The sequence below is a fragment of the Planococcus citri genome, chromosome 4 (assembly GCF_950023065.1).
Source record: "Planococcus citri chromosome 4, ihPlaCitr1.1, whole genome shotgun sequence".
NCBI lineage: Eukaryota > Metazoa > Arthropoda > Insecta > Hemiptera > Pseudococcidae > Planococcus > Planococcus citri.
In genome coordinates, this window is record NC_088680.1 from 32,187,011 (window position 1) to 32,205,092 (window position 18,082).

General features: G+C 39.6%; 1 protein-coding gene across 1 annotated transcript in view; it reads right to left on the reverse strand.

Annotated features, from left to right (window-relative positions):
* The window catches only part of Snoo (Sno oncogene), a 157,503-nt gene that overhangs the window by 108,668 nt on the left and 30,753 nt on the right, over positions 1 to 18,082 (reverse strand). The gene's annotated exons all lie outside the window — the stretch shown is intronic.

An 18,082-nucleotide genomic window follows, 5' to 3' on the forward strand; every position in this document is an offset into this window, starting at 1 on the left:
AAAAGTTGCTGGCTGGCTTTGTGTGCGGTATAATGAATAGGGTGGGGGTAGTTAGGGGAGGGCGGGGCGGGGGCGCATAAGTAGAATTTTTTTCCAACGCGAACGATACAAGAGGCAAGGCTATAAGTATAAGCAAGAGGGACAACAGCGACATCACGGTCTCTATAGAAAGGCAGCCAGATTGCGAAATACGAACATATGAGCGCACAACTTATTTCTTTTCGTTTTACAATACATCTACGGTAAAAAAGGGCTGGAGAAAACCATATGAAAAGGGTGTTGAGGAATTTTTCGGTACGTTGCGAAACGGATGCGACTCGCTTTAGTGTGCTTTACCGCGATATGAGTGGAAAAGGGGGACAGGGGGCAATACGAGAAGCGAGAAGGTGTTAATTGAGAATGTGTAGGTTGCGAAACATCGATGTCAACGATGCCATGGTAGTTAGTAGACTTTCCCAATACACGATTGTGTACTGTGTGTAGTGTGTGGTACACTGTGTATACATATTCTCCTTATATTGTATCGCGTTGAAATAGTATATTACTATACAAGAGTCGAACTGGAATCATTACGTATTGAGTGCATCTGATTGCTGAACGAGCGAAGCGAGTGAAGCAAATGCACGAGATACGTAAAATTCCAGTTCGATTCTTGCATTGTAAGATATTTTTCATAATTAATGCAATGAAACAAACCGATTTACGTAAATAATTAACAAAATACTTGATTGCTTTTCTCCTTACCTAGGGAAGGAGAAAAGCAACCAGGGAAGAAAAAAGTACGGTTGCTTTTTTCCTTCCCTTGGGTGTTTTTTTTTCACCAATCGTTGCGCGTTAAAACGTAAACAAGTTGGGAAAAACTACGTTCAACCATATTGGTATGTTTCTTTCAATGCTGGTTTGAACTCGTTCGTAATTCTAGCGTTTCTCAACATTTATCGAGTGTGTTATACCGACGTTTCATTGCATGTATTATGAAAAAATAAAAAAAAGCTACCGATAGCGACGAACACCGCCGCCGCGCCGCCGGGTCGCTAACACGTTAACGATTTATCGCGACGTGTTATCGCGTCCGCTACCGCCCCCTGTCGCTCAGCCCACCCCCACAACCTTATAGCTAAGCTGCCGACGACGACGTTTAAATTGATGTTATTTGCGAACTGCGTCATCGTCGTCGATATAATGAGCCAAAATGTACCGTTTATTCTTCCAATAATACATATATACTGGTACTATATACGAGAGAAGTTGCTAATGTAAACAAAGTGCACAACCGACCGACGACGACCCCGACCAAACGACGCGCCCGTCGTTTCCATTCCACATTGGAATGTTTCGGCAGCGTTTTTTGCCCTCGAATGTCTGATTCGGAGACGAAGCGACGAGCCGGATTCTCGCCTCGATTTTGTTTTAATTAAAAAGGCGAAAAAATTAATCACCGGAGGTATTTGTATAAATTGAAAATTGTACGTTGAGACGAACGAGAGCGCGTGTGATGTGTCATTGTGTTAATTAATGCCATACAGTGTTTCTGAAAAGTACCCTGACTGGTTGGAGTCATAATTTTTGGATGGAAAAATCTGGCGTTTATTGGGAAAAACGCCTCGGTTGTGGATACAGGGTGTTCCGAGAATCAGGATGTGTGAGATTTTTGAAAAAATTCTGATATGTGAAGGATATTTCACATGGATGAGATAGAACGAAGTCAAATTAAAACAATTCTTCTGACAAAATGCTCATTTTTGAAACCGGTTTCATAGTCCAGGTTCACGTTTCAGAATGAAGATGCGCAGAAAGCTCTTTGTTTTGAAATTTTTAGGTGTATTGGATCGAAATGGAAATTTTGTTTGAGGAAGCTGTGATCACTCAGTATTTTCACGAGTCATATTTTTTCAGGAATCTTGTATTTCTAGCACTCAGGAAATATTGAAAACTGGTTGCATAACTCGGAACCACCTTAATAATTTCGAACCAGTTTTTAGAAAATTTACGAACGAGGAAAGATTTCGAATTTAAAATAGTAGAACATAATAGAACGATAATAAAATGCAGTTATTTTTTTAAAATTTTTTTAAATCAATGCATTATGAATTGATGAACAATTACGACTCTCCTCCTCATCTGATGGAAAAAGTTCGATTTTCTTGACCCCGAACTGAAAATTTTTCAAGTTCAGGAGAGTTGCTTATTTCTTTGTTTTAGACATTTATTATATAATTTTTTAACAAACGTTTTTCGGTCAAATTGGCAAAGAAAAGAAAATGTACTGTCTGTGTATTTATGGGCGTTTTCACTTTTAAGTTTAGATCAAAAAGCTTCAAGTTTTTGAAAAATGATGTTCACCATATCTCCTCCTCCTTTTCAAACATTTCCTAACATGCTCAATTTTCAAAAATGACTGATACCTCAAATTCATTTTTCTTTTTTTTTTTGGATATCACAATCTGATTCTTCAATCCAACTTATCTTATGAAAATTCTCGAAATTCATCGATTAAACTAGTCACCAGACGTGTTTCAAAAAAAACTACCTCTGATAATTTCAAACACTAAAAAACTGATTACAACACTATCCAAAGTACCAACTTATAAAACTGTATCTACAACTTCAAATTTCCATAAAATTCATTCAAATTTCATCAACCTTCCCGTCTCCTATTTTTCTCTTAACCTTGAAGAATATATAAGTGAAGTACATACGTAATGCAAAATGTCATCGACTTTCTCGCTCCTGCGACTGACCATTTTACTCTTCCCTTACTCCTCATCCCATCACCTTTCTAATCATTCAAATTTTGATTTCTTTCGTACGCTGAGACATTACCATAGTCGAATAATAATGAATGAAATGTCAGCGACCTCGTCAAACGCTATAAAAAAGAAGAAAACTCAAATACTCGGCATATTTTTAACTCTCTAAAGACGCAATGAAATTTTAAAATTACGACAGCTCTATTTATTGGAAAATGAAAAGAAAAAACTTTTTTTTGTTCAATTCTACACCTTTTAATAAGTTGATTTTTTTCAAATCTGCCAGATCGAGTTTGTTTCCTTTCGTTCCATTCATCAAATTTTTTTCATTTTTTTTTTTCAAATCAAAAGGGGTATTAATTCGACTTTTCCCCCTTTTGGTGGAATTTTCCTTTGTAAAAGTGTAAGAATGGAAGAAAAGTCTCAATTTTGAAAACTTTATCATTTAATTAGATTTAATGAAAAACTGAGACAATGAGTGAACCGTTTGAATCGCCTTTTCAGGAATACAAATCGTCTCAGCATTTCAATACCGTTGTTTTTTTCTTCTATAGGGATAGTTTTTTTTAAATAGGTATGTACAAAAAACATCAACGAACCAAAACTTTGGAAAAAGAAAAGGAAAGAGTTCTTTTTAACCATAGGTAGGCTCCTGTCCAGTACAACAATAGAAATTCTCATTCATTGGACAAATTTGTTTCGACAAGATATACGACTTCTTTTCTCTCTATTTCAAAACAAAACCAATACTTTGTACCAGACAAATCCACAATATTCTCATTTCTTCTAGTATTTTACAACTAAACAGCGAAATATTTGCACACTGTCGTGAGACCACCAATACCAATACCAATACCATACGCCACCACTTCAGAGACAAACAAAAAAAACTGAAAACCTCCATTCAATACGTCCTTTCCTACGCTACCCAGCCTACTTAACACATTCTTCTAGCACACACGCAATCTGCTCGACAATAGCACAGCCTCTTTTGGTGCAAAGGAGAAGAAAAAAAAACTCTCAAACGTTGAATATATCGGTAAATCCGCCACAAACTGCTCGAGTTAGGTATACGTCTTTAGAGGTATACGAGCACAATCGTACAGTGTGTATTAGGTGTATCGACATTATGGACCATGTGACCCTTTTCACATCTGTTCGTAGACTGGTAGTGGTGGTGCAAGTTGCCCGGTGCGGGCTAATTAAACGCCGCATCGATTTCATAATACATTATGGCTGGATGGTAGTCGTTAGTCGTATATGTATGTAGTTACACCGCGAAGCATTAATTTTCGATCTGGGCAACAACAACAACAACAACATCGACGACAACGTTCGTAGGTATATATGCAAACGCCTAGCTCATTCGCATTTGAAATCCATAAAAAAAGATCCAACAACGTCGCGCGATATGAAACCGGTTCGCTTCTCGCTGGATCGTTGTCGAGTTTTTTTCCTTCCAACTCTTCTCTCAGCTTCCAAGAGACGACCAACAACAACAAAAAAATACCGCAATCTGGCTCTTCATCTTTTTTAGCATTTCACCCAAGTATCTCTCTACACTTACCTATACAGAATGGAAAAAAATAAAGGAAAAAGAAAAAATATCACGGATTGCTTCTCCTCTCTTTCTAGCTCATTCCGTCACTCGTCGCACAAACCCTAATAAAACTCTTCCGATTGTACCTATACTATACACGAGTCCAGCTACCGAACACATAAACCACTTGACTTCTTTAAAAAGCAACATAATGAAATTTATCATCTAACGAGCGAGCGAGTGGACCATAGAGATAGACCTGCGGTATATTTTGGGATCGGCAAAAGACTCCTCTGTCAGAGGATGCTGTTGATGTACCATGCCACGCTATGCCGCCAATCTGCGCAGTCCGCATACACGTATAATCGTCCGGTTTTTCTAGGAAATCCGAGACAAGGCTGGCGGTTTCGGATTGTCTGTGTACCATACACACCGATGAGAATTCAGAATAACGTAGGATATTTCACAATAGACGTAGAAACACACCATCGCCAGATTTTTTCTCCGCACACACGTAGTCTAGGCTATGCTCTCTATAAGTATACCTACGCTTTTACACGGTTACAGCCAAAAACCGATTCTGTGTCTTCGATCTTTTTTTTTCTCCATCAGTCTTCACTCTTCTCTTTACAAATGCATACTCACAACTCACACATAGCAACACCATACTTATGAGTAGTTTGTGTACGAGCACCATGTGGTTATCATCAACGTATTGTCGAGAAGATTTTTCCCTGCTCGGCTCTATATCGTGCAATCCTCTGTTGCCAAATCGATCGATAGTTTTGCATTTTTCTCTATAGCACAGCCAACGATCGAAGACGATTTGTCAAACTCTTTAACAGAAGATCAAACAAAGGCTGGGAAAGAAATTCGTTATATGTATTGGGCTTGAAATGTACATTGGGATCAACCAAAAAGCCTGGAAATAGCTTATCTTTGAATTGAGCATAGAAATCGTGATGCAATAATATGGTTTCTGATCATTTGGTGGTAATTTTCAAATTTTTGAAAATTCGAGATTATTCAATTTTTTCCAACTTTTTTGCAGTTCCTTCGAAGTCCATCAATTTTGTAAACTGAATATTTGAACAATTCTTTTGGTAATATTTTTGTGAAATTCAAATCATTGTTTCCAAAATTTCTCTGCTTTCTAGTCGAAATCTTCAAAAATTACCATCTACTTTCACGCGATATTTTTTATACCTCCTTCCACAATCACAACCGTTATAATCAAATATGAAATTGCACCACCACTTGGCTCTCCCCCCCCCCCCCCCAAGAAATGACCCCAAAAAGTTCATCAATGTTTCAAAGATGTGCATGATAATTTTTTTGATTAAATTGGGTTCGAGGAAACAGCACATTTTAAGCTTCCGAAAAATTTTCAAACCTTATAAATAATTATTATCAAATATTTTTCATCACAAAAAATAGGTAGGTACACTTTTCAATGAAAATGAAGAAATAGAATACTTTTCCAATAAAACTAGCAAGAATTTATTCGTGATAGATCATTCCATGTCAACTCATCACAAAAAAATCAAAATTCAAAAAGATTCAAAACATGAACGAATTTTAATTTTTTTGTCAAGAGTGTAACTTTTATCAACTTTTTCATGAAATACGTCAGAATAAGAGGTCAAAATAATACAACTGAATAAATTCAAACTTTTTTTGATGTTTGGAATTGAAAATCGAATTTTTTTGAATTTTGTTTTTTTTGTGATGAGCTCATTTCATCGAGTGAGAGGGTTTTTCAACTTTTTCAACGGATAAGTAAAAATACGGGTCAAATGGGTCAACTTCACCAATCAAAACTTTTTTTTATATTTTAAATCAAAATATCGCATTTTTTCGCAATTCAATTTTTTTAATCGACTTGACGAAATAACGCCATCTCAATTTTTTAATATGTTGTTCTGCATGAAAAGTTGTCCATAATATATTTTTTTCAGAATTTTTGAGAGTCGGTACGATATAAAAACTACGTTTTGAAACGTTTTGAGCTAACTTTTCGTACGAAAAAAAGTGGCAACACTGATTTTTATGAGATCACTAAAAAGTCTTTCAAAACCCTTGACTATTGGAATAAGTTCCATTTTGGTAGGTATCGTGGTTATCGAGTTATGCACTGCTGAAATGGATGATAGTTCAAGCTCACTGAAAACTTTGACAACCCCTAACAGCCTTTAAAAAAGGGCTAGAGGGCTGCGATTCGTGCCATTGGTCATCTCTTCAGAAGATATTTTCACATGAAAAATTTCAAAAAAATTGCCAACCCCTTCCCCTTACCACTTCTTGGTCAAATTGACGTGTAATGACCCTGATTCAACATTACTCTTCGAAAATTACATTTCTATTCTTTCAGCTCATCTGGTTTCTGAAACCTCCAGAAAAATTATAATTCTTTTTCTTCAACTTCAAATATCTTCCCATATTGTTCACATCAACTGAAAATTTAATTTTCATTGACTTTCAAGATTTTGAACCTAAAAAAAATCACTGTTTCAGCAAACTTGAGAGTTTTTGTTTTTTTCTACAAATCCAGTTTAAATATTCCAGAAAAAGTATAGCACCCTTAAAATTATGAAATCGAAAATTACGATTATTCTTTCTCCGACAATTCACTGAAATTTTGCTAAAAACTCAAAAATGTAATAAAGATAGTTAAAATTCTGTCTAGGAACAAACATTTTCGCAAAAAATATAAATTTTCATTGCTGTGCTCAAAGTTGAGCACTCGAAGAATTGGAAAAAATTAAGGTTCAGGGGCTCAATAGGAACAGACATTTTCGCAAAAAATATAAATTTTCATCGCTGTGCTTAGAGTTGAGCACTCGAAGAATTGAAAAAAATTAAGGTTTAGGGGCTCAAAAGCATAACGTAATCGAACATAAAAAAAAATCCCTGCTCAAGTAACTCGTACACTGCCCAAATCCATTCATATTTCAAACCCCAGCTCGAAAATATTCATTCAAAACGGCTATAACCCTCACTCCGTACTAAATTTCGAACTTCCGAACGTCTTGGTATTTCGCAGCTTCAAATTCGATTACAATCCGATACCAAAAAGCTGGTTAAAAAAAAAAGAAATCGTGTAAAAATAACGACTTTCTAGCTTCACTGTGCGACAGAACATAATAAAACGAGGACGTATTGCACCGCAGATGGGGTTCATTTCGATGTCAAGCTCCTATGGGAATGGCTGGCTGAGTCGATATGGTTTATCTGCAGTATCGGTATGTTTTCCATTCCATAGGGTTATTTAGTTGTTGTTTTTTTTCCATAATACATGTGTTTAAACGTATGTACGTATGTATATCTCTCTCTCTAGAGAAGACATAACAGATGTCAATGGCCTTACCAGACACAACAATACGAGTACATGCACATCAACCCGGCACACTGGTCGTAATATGTGCACACCGACGAAACGTATACCTATACGTACGTATGTAGATTGTGGTGAAAAACTGCATCAGGCAGGCGTTTTTTTTTATCACTTTCATAACATACCTGTAACCAAAAAAGAAACAGAAAAAAACGAACATAAATAACGACCAAATCACAACATAACACATACACATAATATATAATAATAATACGCGAAACACGCGCGGAGTAAAAAGAGGCAATAAATCAACATAAACATTATCACCGTTTTAATAAAACAACTAACAAATTAACCAAAACAGGAACCCATTTAAACAATGAAACAACCTTATCGAGTACGCAGAAGTTGTTTACATTATAGGCTGAGCAAGGCAAGGCAGGCATCGCGAGAAGGGGAATCTGTCACACATAGACATAAAATATGAACTCATAGTGATGAACGTAGTAGACAATTAGGCACGAGCAAATATCGATAGAAGGTTACGAAAATCGATAACATGAACCGAATATTATGTACTTACAATTCGTTTCATTCAGATTATTGGTGAAAAAAATTACTCGTGATTTTTTTCACTTTATTCGTCGTTGATTATTATTGAAAATCTTTCGAGATCATTCGGCCAAACCTGATCAGCGGCCTCAGCGGCCATCGGCCACCACGCAGCACAGCGAAACAGCCAACGGCTGCGTTGCATGCCAGACATGGCGTCCGTATGTCGCGACCGTCCGGTTTCGCTTTCCACATTACGTGCCCTGTCCATCCTCTTTCTCTCTTCTCTCAATTCCTCTACAGAAACCATTACCAAGTCGTCTGCGAGTACGAAGAAACCATCATCCATCCGATCACGATGATGATCCTGATGATGACGATGACTTGAATGCGAACCAACTCGCTTGAGAAGCTTCCGTCGAGTCTTCAGGCCTTCGAGATCGCGTAAACAAAAAATCCAATTTTAAATATTCGCAGACATGATACTACGTTATCCGAATGACCTCTCATTTCGCAGACTATGCGGTTTCCACTTCCCAAAAGTGAACATTATAACATCTTCAAGTCACACACGCATACCAAGACCTTTTTTTTCGAACAGTGCTGCGGAAACCCATCCAAAAAGACATCATTCCTCATTCGTCTGGTCGTGGGTCTGGCTCGGGCGCCATGGCCACAGTTGTGTATTTCCATCATCAATGAATGGTTTCCTCTTCTCATACGTAGCAGTAGCTTCTGCTGTGGTTGAATTTTGGTGACACTGACACTTCCTCGACAAAGGTAGGTAGATGGCTTCACGCGGAACAGGGAACTGCAACCGAAGCGAGATATCTTTACATTTGACAGAGAGCTGTTCTGCATTATGCGATTCGTTTTCAAACTGCATTCTTCGAATTGGATCGACACACGTCTACGTCTCGACCGACCTCGATTACACTACACCATCATCGACGACTGTGACGGAACCCATCGCGCTGCCAGACGGAGAAACACGCAAGAGGAGAGGCTTGTTTACCAAACATAATCGATAACGCAGAAAGATGTTTTGAATTACGCGAATTTTACGTTTGCGAAACGAGCAACACGTCGTCATTCGTACACCGAGATCCAATTAGCTGGCCATATTTTTTCACGTTTTTTGGACTCGAGCCGGGTGTACAGTCGAGTCGCACCGATGATCCGCGTACAAACGGTCAAGTTATTCGTCCCAGTCACCTGAGGCGATAAAAATTGAAAAAATTTCCATTTTTGATTTTATCGATCGAAATAGCCTCGAGATCGTCCTTCGTGTGTACTTTTTTTTTAATGAGAGCAAGTGCCCGGAGAGTAAATGTCAGTTTAATGCTTTTGTAACGTTGGCAACCTTTCCATTTGCATCAGGACTTTAGATTAATTTGAGCAGACGCGTTTTGGGACTGGGATATGGGAGAGGGGATCATCCCAAAAAATTGAAATATTTGGAAAAAGAAAGAAAAAAAAGCAAAAATATGTTTCACAATTATGTATAAAAAATTTTCTGTCAAAATAAAATAATGAATGGAAACCACCAAAGTTGATTTAAAAAATGAAAAACTAAGAAATTTTTTCAAAAATATCAATTTTTTAGAGAGAAGAGAGGGAGGCTCAAATTTTTTTAGATTTTTTTCTTTCAATTCTAAACCACCCCAAAAAATCAAAAAAAAAAATTCAAGAGCTGAAAATGAATGAAAAATTTCCAAGTTTGATGGAAAAATACAACACTAACAAAGGAAGTATTCTGATCTGTCCAAAAAAATTGAAACGGATTAAGGAAGATCGAAAGAGGAAAGATTTCAGTTGCTGAAATTCATTTTCGATTTTTGGTGGATTTTTAAAAATTCAAATTTGAGTCATTTTACATGAAAAAAATCAAAATGTGATCCAATCGGTATAAAACGCTGAAATTTGATTTGCACCCTATTTTCGACCCCCCCTACCCCCGAGTCGATTGGTGAGGGTTTCGAACTGTTCTGGAGCCTCCGTGAGACTTTCGAATTCTCCAGTAGTTGAAAAAAAACGCTGTAAGTGAAATTCAGCACCTACACACTCGGATTTCATCTTTGTAGCCTTTTCGATCGATTTAGGTACATATTTCAACACCTTTTCGAGCTGGTACAAATTCGAAATTTCATCCAGCGATTATTTTTGGGGAAACGAACAAAAGATTCGATTTTTTCAGAGAAGGGAGAGACATAATTCGAAATTGAAATACGAAAAAGTACGTCTTTTCAGCCCTATAATTTGCATTCTAAGCTCCGAGTCCGAATTCAAAATTCAAATACAAAACTGCATTCGGAATCGGCCACCCAAAATCTGACGTACAGTATTCTCATCGATGATCAAAACTATTCCTCGAAACTCGAAACTCCCAAGCTCGCATAGAACATCTCAAAAAAACCCAAACAACAGAATTTAGGTCAGCATCGTGCAAAAACATTTTCACATACCCAGAATTTAGCACGATAATCCGAATTTCGCATTCTATCGCCTTCAAACTTCACACCCTACCATTGTGCGTCATCGAGCATCAAGCCAGGCTGCCAGACGAAGCTACAAACGTCAAAACAATACGTGGCAACGTAACATTTCAGAGTCAGAATACACCACAGCCACAGCCACACTCCAAGATACACTAGTTGGCTCGTCTCCAGCCAGCCAGCACAGCGGAGTGAAAAAAAATTAGCCTAATCGCACCGAGCTGCGACACGGGTGAGGTGCGGGGTCGAGGCGAAGGCACTGCAACTCCCTCATTACGTATGCGAACGGCTCACAGCCCAGCCGCGGTCGTATTAAATTCCCAGAACAACTAGGTTGATAACCCTTGGCCCATGTAATGGGTAATTCGGATCGTCTAGACGTGTCGATAATGTAAACGATATCCGCCGACGATGACGACGACCGACGTGCATCCAGTTCGGCAGCCTAAATTACGTACTAAATAAACCTATCGAATGGCTAAATGAATTACCCAGACCCAGACCCAGACGGTTAAAGTATATGTACACAAACACATTACACATATTCCGAGTGAAATTCCACTCCGCATTTCCTAATTACCAATTCCATTCGAACAGGCCATCGGTGTAGGTAATCGCGTCCGTCGCGTCGCTCGGTTTCCTTGAACAAACACCTAATACACATCACCAATCACCATGTACGTCGCGAATATTTATCTATCTATATATCCAATGGTGCTCCTCCATTACCCCGCTTTGGGCATCTATCGTCATCTAATCCATAGGTATTAGCTTGGTTAAATCGCCAATCGATATACTTACACCATTGAGTAAGGTAATTCGAGCGTAAATCGCTTCAGAGGGCCTTCATCAGACGCCCTTTCGTTGCACATCAATCGTCATCCAGACGTCCGACTATCGCAGACGGCAGCTGAATTCGACGACGGCGACGACAACAACAACAACACCCATCAGCAGATCTACCGTATTATACGATATTCATTCAAAGGGTGGATTTTAATGTAACCATTCTTCTCTCCCTATATACTAGCATTCGACCCTCCCCCATCTTGGCGGCGCGGCTGGCTGCCTGCAGTCGATATTACGCCACAATAGCAGGGAAAAGAAAAACAATCGTTTTCCTGATCTATCGTCTGCTTCGGAGTTCGGTCTCCTTTTCTCCATCTACTATAGTAAAATGTATCGAGTTACAGTTGCCACCGCCACCGCTCCCATAGCCTATGGCAAATTACGTCATCCGTAGCGTGCACAGGTACCGGATGGAATCTACCCTTGACGACCTACCTACTTTAACTCGACTGCAGCTCGACTCTGTATACGTAGCACTGCCGATAGGTCTATCCGCAACAACAACATAATAATAAACGTGCCGATGATGAATCACTTTCGATATCGTATTATTCGATCCCTCTCAGTCTCCTGTTCCTCGCCCCTTTCAAGCACCGTTGATTTCCTTTCTGGGCTCGTGTATCAAATAAATCGCTATTATCGAATACCATCTAATTGACACCTCCTCCCCGATCAAAATATGAATGAAGACGCGCACGCGAAACGATCGGTCTATTTATTTGATCTAATTTCTATTTATGGAACATGTAACGTGTGAATTAGAGATAACAGCACAGGAAAAGAAGAAGAAGGAGGAGAAAGTAGCAACGTGTTTATAAAATCATCTTATAGTACCTATACCTAATCACAATCCACCTCGATTGACGTATTACGAAAAAACGTACGATACAGATGTTGTTTTTCGGCAGCGGCGCTAAGTGGTGTTTTTTTCAACTCCACAGGCTTATCATTTCGCGCGCGTAAAGCTCGAGTACCTACTGCGAGATATCGTAAAATGACGTGAAAAAAACATACTCGTGTTGGGTATCGATTTAAACGTTTTCGAGGTCGTTGATTTCGAATCAACCGTTAATTTTTACGTAAATCGACTTCTAACCTTATTGGCTCGTATCAAGAGGCTGGAATAGAGGCAAATACTTTGTTATCGATAATTTTAAACAGATACTTATCACAGGTGCTCTATTTTTATAACACGCCCGAGAGTTCGAGCAATTCCTCGTTTCGAATGTACAATCACCTTGATATAAGGTTAAAAAAACATAGCCGTGTTGGGTATCAATTGATACGTTTTCGAGGTCGCCGAAATCGAATTTGCGAACATTTTTTACGTATCTCGAATTTTGAACGAATTGACTCGGATTTTAAGGATTTTCGATTGAAATAAAAAACATCCATACTAATATATCAAAACGTACGAGCTTTTTCAAAAATTTGAAAAATTTCGAAATAAAATTTAATTATTTCTTGATGTGAAGTTTCCATCATCTAGTAAAACCCTCTCCTAGTAATTTCTTGAACCCCAAGGAATCATCATATTCACATTTGATATCGATCAACGAGCATTCGAAGTTACTCATTCAAATTTTTCAAGTATTTATGATTTTTACGCGTTAAAAATTTTCCGTCTCATATTTCCGGATCAAATTTCAGGTCTTAAACGTATCTATACGTTCAATTAATAAACAATAGAGTATCAAACAGAAGCAGGGGGAGGGTGTCTTTTTTGATACCACAGCAGTAATGAAAATTTTTTCAATCACTCCTCCTCCTAACAGCAACCTGCTTCCAAACTTCATTCACCAAAATCACTCGAGGCTCTTGAAATCATCACTTTTGAAATAAAAATCACATTCAAATCATAATACATTTAGAACATCTTCAAAAAAACTCTTCCACATACACACCACGTACGAACCTCAACCACTCCACTGAGAACTTGTCTACCAAAAGAGCACTTACTACTACTTCTAGCACTCTCAGCACTTCACTTGAAAGCTGCTCGATGCCAGGCCCCTTTCCACGTTGAAATAAACCATCATCGAGTAAACCGAAAAATTCCGCCATTGGTTGCGAATTCACGTATACGTAGGTAAATATACGATCGATTTGCAGGCATGGAAAAGGCAGGCCAGTCGAGCCACACAGTCCCAGAACGTGTACGGTGAACACCGCTGTGCACAGTGCACACCTAGCTACATAAAATATACTATAATACCTGTTACATGCGCTACGCCACGCTACAATGTCATGTTTTCTAATCAAATTACCTACCCAGTACTACCCACCAACCGCCCGCAAACAGGAAGAAATAAAAAGTACCCTTTTGGAAAAATATATACGAGTACGCGACCAGTAAATAACGCGTAGCCGAAGTTTACTCTAAAAAAAAAAAACAACGCCAGCTCTCTCGTGTAAGGTGCCTTTGCTTTTAATCAAAAAACACCGTTGACGACGTACTATCGCTGGAGCTCGTAACAAGGGTGACCACCGCACGACGTGTATATAAATTCGAGCCAGACTACGTAGAGTAGGGGGTAGCGAATGGTAATACGTATTTACCCAAATTTATAACTCTTTTCAAAGGCACGCCTTTTCATTATATAAATTCTGGTAATAATTTACACTTTACCAGTCGGCAATTTCAGCCCATATTACTCCCCTCAACCCCCGTTTGCACTCGGAGCTCGTGTTTGGTCGCCTTTATGTGTACGTCTACGTATACCAATAATAACACCACACGTAGATACGCGTATAGGTAGGTATAGGCGAGCAGGTAGGTAGGTAGGTAGGCGGTGTATTCGTACTCGTATACCATAGTACACACGCACGCGAACTCTTTCCTTTTTATAGCGTCGAACACGGCCATCTATTACGTGCACATGCCGGCACGCACTTACGCCCGTCGTCGTCGTAGTCGTAGTCGTCGACGACGTTATTTTTCCATAATTTGCCTCCCCTATACATAGGTTCTCGGCTAACCATCGCCATCGTCATCCTCGTTAAACCTTGACCGAACGTAAATAAAACGAATTATCGCGGCTTCTACAATATCGATACCTGTAAGGGAGAGCATCGAGGGAAGGGAGCACGAAAAGGCAACGAATTCGATTGTGGAAATTCAACATTCGTCAAGTTCAAGGATGTAACGTTTCTATAACTGAAACGATCGTCTAGAATGGTAACGTTTCCGTGATGCTGATGTGGTATTTCCAGTATAACTGTTCCAGAATGGTCTCTGAAAGTTTTCCGTTACGAAACTCCAACAGCACATAACGTTTTTCATAACGTTTTATAAGGTTTCTGTTACGTTTCTGTGAAATTTTGATAACATTTCAGTCACATTTCTATGCCCAATATAACATTTCCGTTGTGTTTCTATATCGTTTTAGAAGATTTACCATAACGTTTTAGAAGCGTTATCCTAACGTTATGGACGCGTTGCCATAACGTTTTAGAAGTGTTATCATAACGTTTTAGAATCGTTACCATAACGTTTAGAAGCGTTATCATAACGTTTTAGAAGTGTTATCATAACGTTTTAGAATCGTTACCATAACGTTTAGAAGCGTTATCATAACGTTTTGGAAACGTTTTTGTAACACTTCCATTACTTTCTAAACGTGTTTGTAATGCTTCAAAAATGCTTTCATACAGGTTCAGTAACGTTTGAATAACTGTATCATAACGGTTTGATAACTTTACCATATGATTTCTGAAAATTTTAATAACGTTGTCAAATGTTTTCATAGTGTTACAATCGCGTTTTTGAAAAATTGAAGTAGCATTTTTTCGAAGTGTTTCTGAAAGGTTTTGATAACGTTATTAATTATTATGAATTCACCAACTTTTGGATACCTCTGAATTTCTTTGAGAGGTTTTAAAAGCACATGGCAATTATTTAAAATGGAAGTTGAAAATGTATACCAAGGCTACAGCAGAGTCTTTTCGAAGGATTCACCGGCGAACAATGATCTCTCAATCACACACTCATTTTTTTCATCCCTATCTACGAGTATTGTTTTCCATATTTATTATCGGTTTAGTTCAACAATCGTCGATACCGAACTACAAATTTTATCACCGATTGTCCCTCTGCTTCAAGATCTGTTATTTGTGCCACATGCAGCATTTGGTTTAAATCCCATCCACATGTGATGCACTATGCAAGCTATCGTTACATCAAAGACACACCCAATCACGATACGAGACGACATCCATTAAGCTTACGAGAGTCCTTATCGCAGACACATTCATGATATTGTTCTAGCAGTCGTCAGGCAATAGTGCTTTCTGGTGTGTTATATGGCCACATAAGGAGGACATCCCATCTACCCATCTTTACACAATTCAACAGCACTTGGCTTATCTTCAAGACAGATGTGTAAAGTGTTATGTACACATACGAGAGAAAGAGGTAGATGGCATCGCGTCGCACACACACATTGACGAGCGTCGTCGCAGGCACAGGCAGCAGGCATATGAGGCAGTACACCACTATTCGGAATCGATCCATCAATTCGATGTTTAGCTGCGTTAGTTACCAGTTTGGGAGTTCGACGATATGAGTGAGAAAGACCGACATCGACAGACCTAGCGACCGCCGCTGTAGTGCGCCGAGTCGGCTCGGCTGAAAGGGGTATACGTCCTTGACAAGGTTAACTTTACGCGTTTTCTCTCTCTCGTTCTCACTTCGTTTCTCCTTTTTCCTCTCTCGCTGGTGTGTATGTACGAATGTTTCATGCACATATGAACTGTATGTTGTGTACGTTTTACACCAAACCAAAATACAGCAGTAACGAACGCAAACCGGGCACTGGCAACGTAAATACACAGAGTTGGAGAGAAAATTCGAGACGAGAGCTTTCTGCTGCGTTCTCTTTCTCAATGTGGCAAAGCGCCGGGTTAAGATGGACCACGCCGTACTTGACGACGCTCTTTTGCCATAAGTATTACCACGTCTGTTCGTCTTCTATCGTCCAAGCAACATGGAATGGGAGCGAGGAAACCACCCCCCACATACGGTATTCGATTCGCGCTGCATCAACCGGGCCACCCAAATTACCGACGTACGACCGTGAAAAATCTCCTCTCTGAGCCCGCGCTGTGTGCCGCCAGCGCCACCGCCCTCGCCACCCTCGACATAGGGTGCGAACTCGACAAGATAGGGATACGGTGCGGCGCGGCGGTGGCGCGTCCGCGGGTACGTCGTATACTTAGCGTGGAGTAAAAACCACCCTTAACAGACAAGTCTGCGTCGACGGTTTTCCTGTAGCGCATTAAAATCGATCAGCCGGTCACCGACAGCTCCGCCGACTCTACCAGTCAAAATACCACGCCATATACTCTCTCGTACACATACAGTCTCTGCTCTTGTTCGTCGTTCGTGTCGCAGTCGTGCCGACGAGCGAAGCAGCACGTAAACCCCGAACTTTCGAAATTGCCACGCCCAAAAAACCCTTTTCCCCATCTTCTATGTACCTATCTACCTTCCTACTCACCTACCTATACGGAGCAGTATTTAGCCGGAGCTTTGGAAAAACGACGAAAAAATACGAGCTTTTTTTTGGAAACCCTCTCCCTTCGCCGCTGTCGCAACCTTTAAAAAACCTTGACATCGGCGAAAATTCGTACCGTTTCAGGTATCATCGTTCATACGTATCACGCTACCAGGCCACGCAGTCTAAAAGTTGGACTCATTGAAAATACTCTCCAAGGATTGAAATTTGCCCTCACTGGTTCCGAACGTTGGCACGTATAGTTCGAGTATAATTTCCTAAGACATCAGTCTCTGAGGTGGATCATCCTGTGGCTCTTCATGCCGAATTCAACTTCTTTCAAATCAACTCGTTTCTACCAAAAATGAAGCAGGATATTTCGATTTTTGAAAAATTATGGAAATGTGGTGCGACCAATCGATTCCAGCTAATTCGAGATCGCTGAGTTCGAATATCTAATCATTTTTCAGATTCAACCCCTAAATTTTCATCTCTGAAGCTGAACATGATCAAATATTTTTTCGTTTCTTTATGACTAGCTCACATCTTCTTACGACGCCAGTACACGCACAAGTACACACATACTTCCACACCCGAGTACATAGCCATCCATCTACACGCATTAACCTCTCCTCCTAACCCTCCACCGCTCTCCCTTGCCAACTACATGCATCCAGAGTAATATACACAGACTTGAGAGTGTATACGCATACCTACGACGACCTCTCGCCACCTCATCGCCGTTTCCACAGGCAGCTTTTTCCGCCAGCACAACAACCGCGGCAAGCACCGAGAGTAATGTAATTTCTACATCATCGTCATCACACGCGTATGCATTCATACACAGATCCCGCCACCCCCTCGTCTCCTTAGCCGTCGATTTATAAACAATCAACAAACTGCGGCGCGTTTACCCAGCGTTCGCATAGTACTCCGCAGCCAGCTCTCCCTGTTCTCCTTCTTCATATATCGTGTATATTGCATATTGCCCTGCATTACACATCCTCGTATATACTCAAACACTCACACACACGTAGAATTTTTCACGTAAGTATACATATACGAGA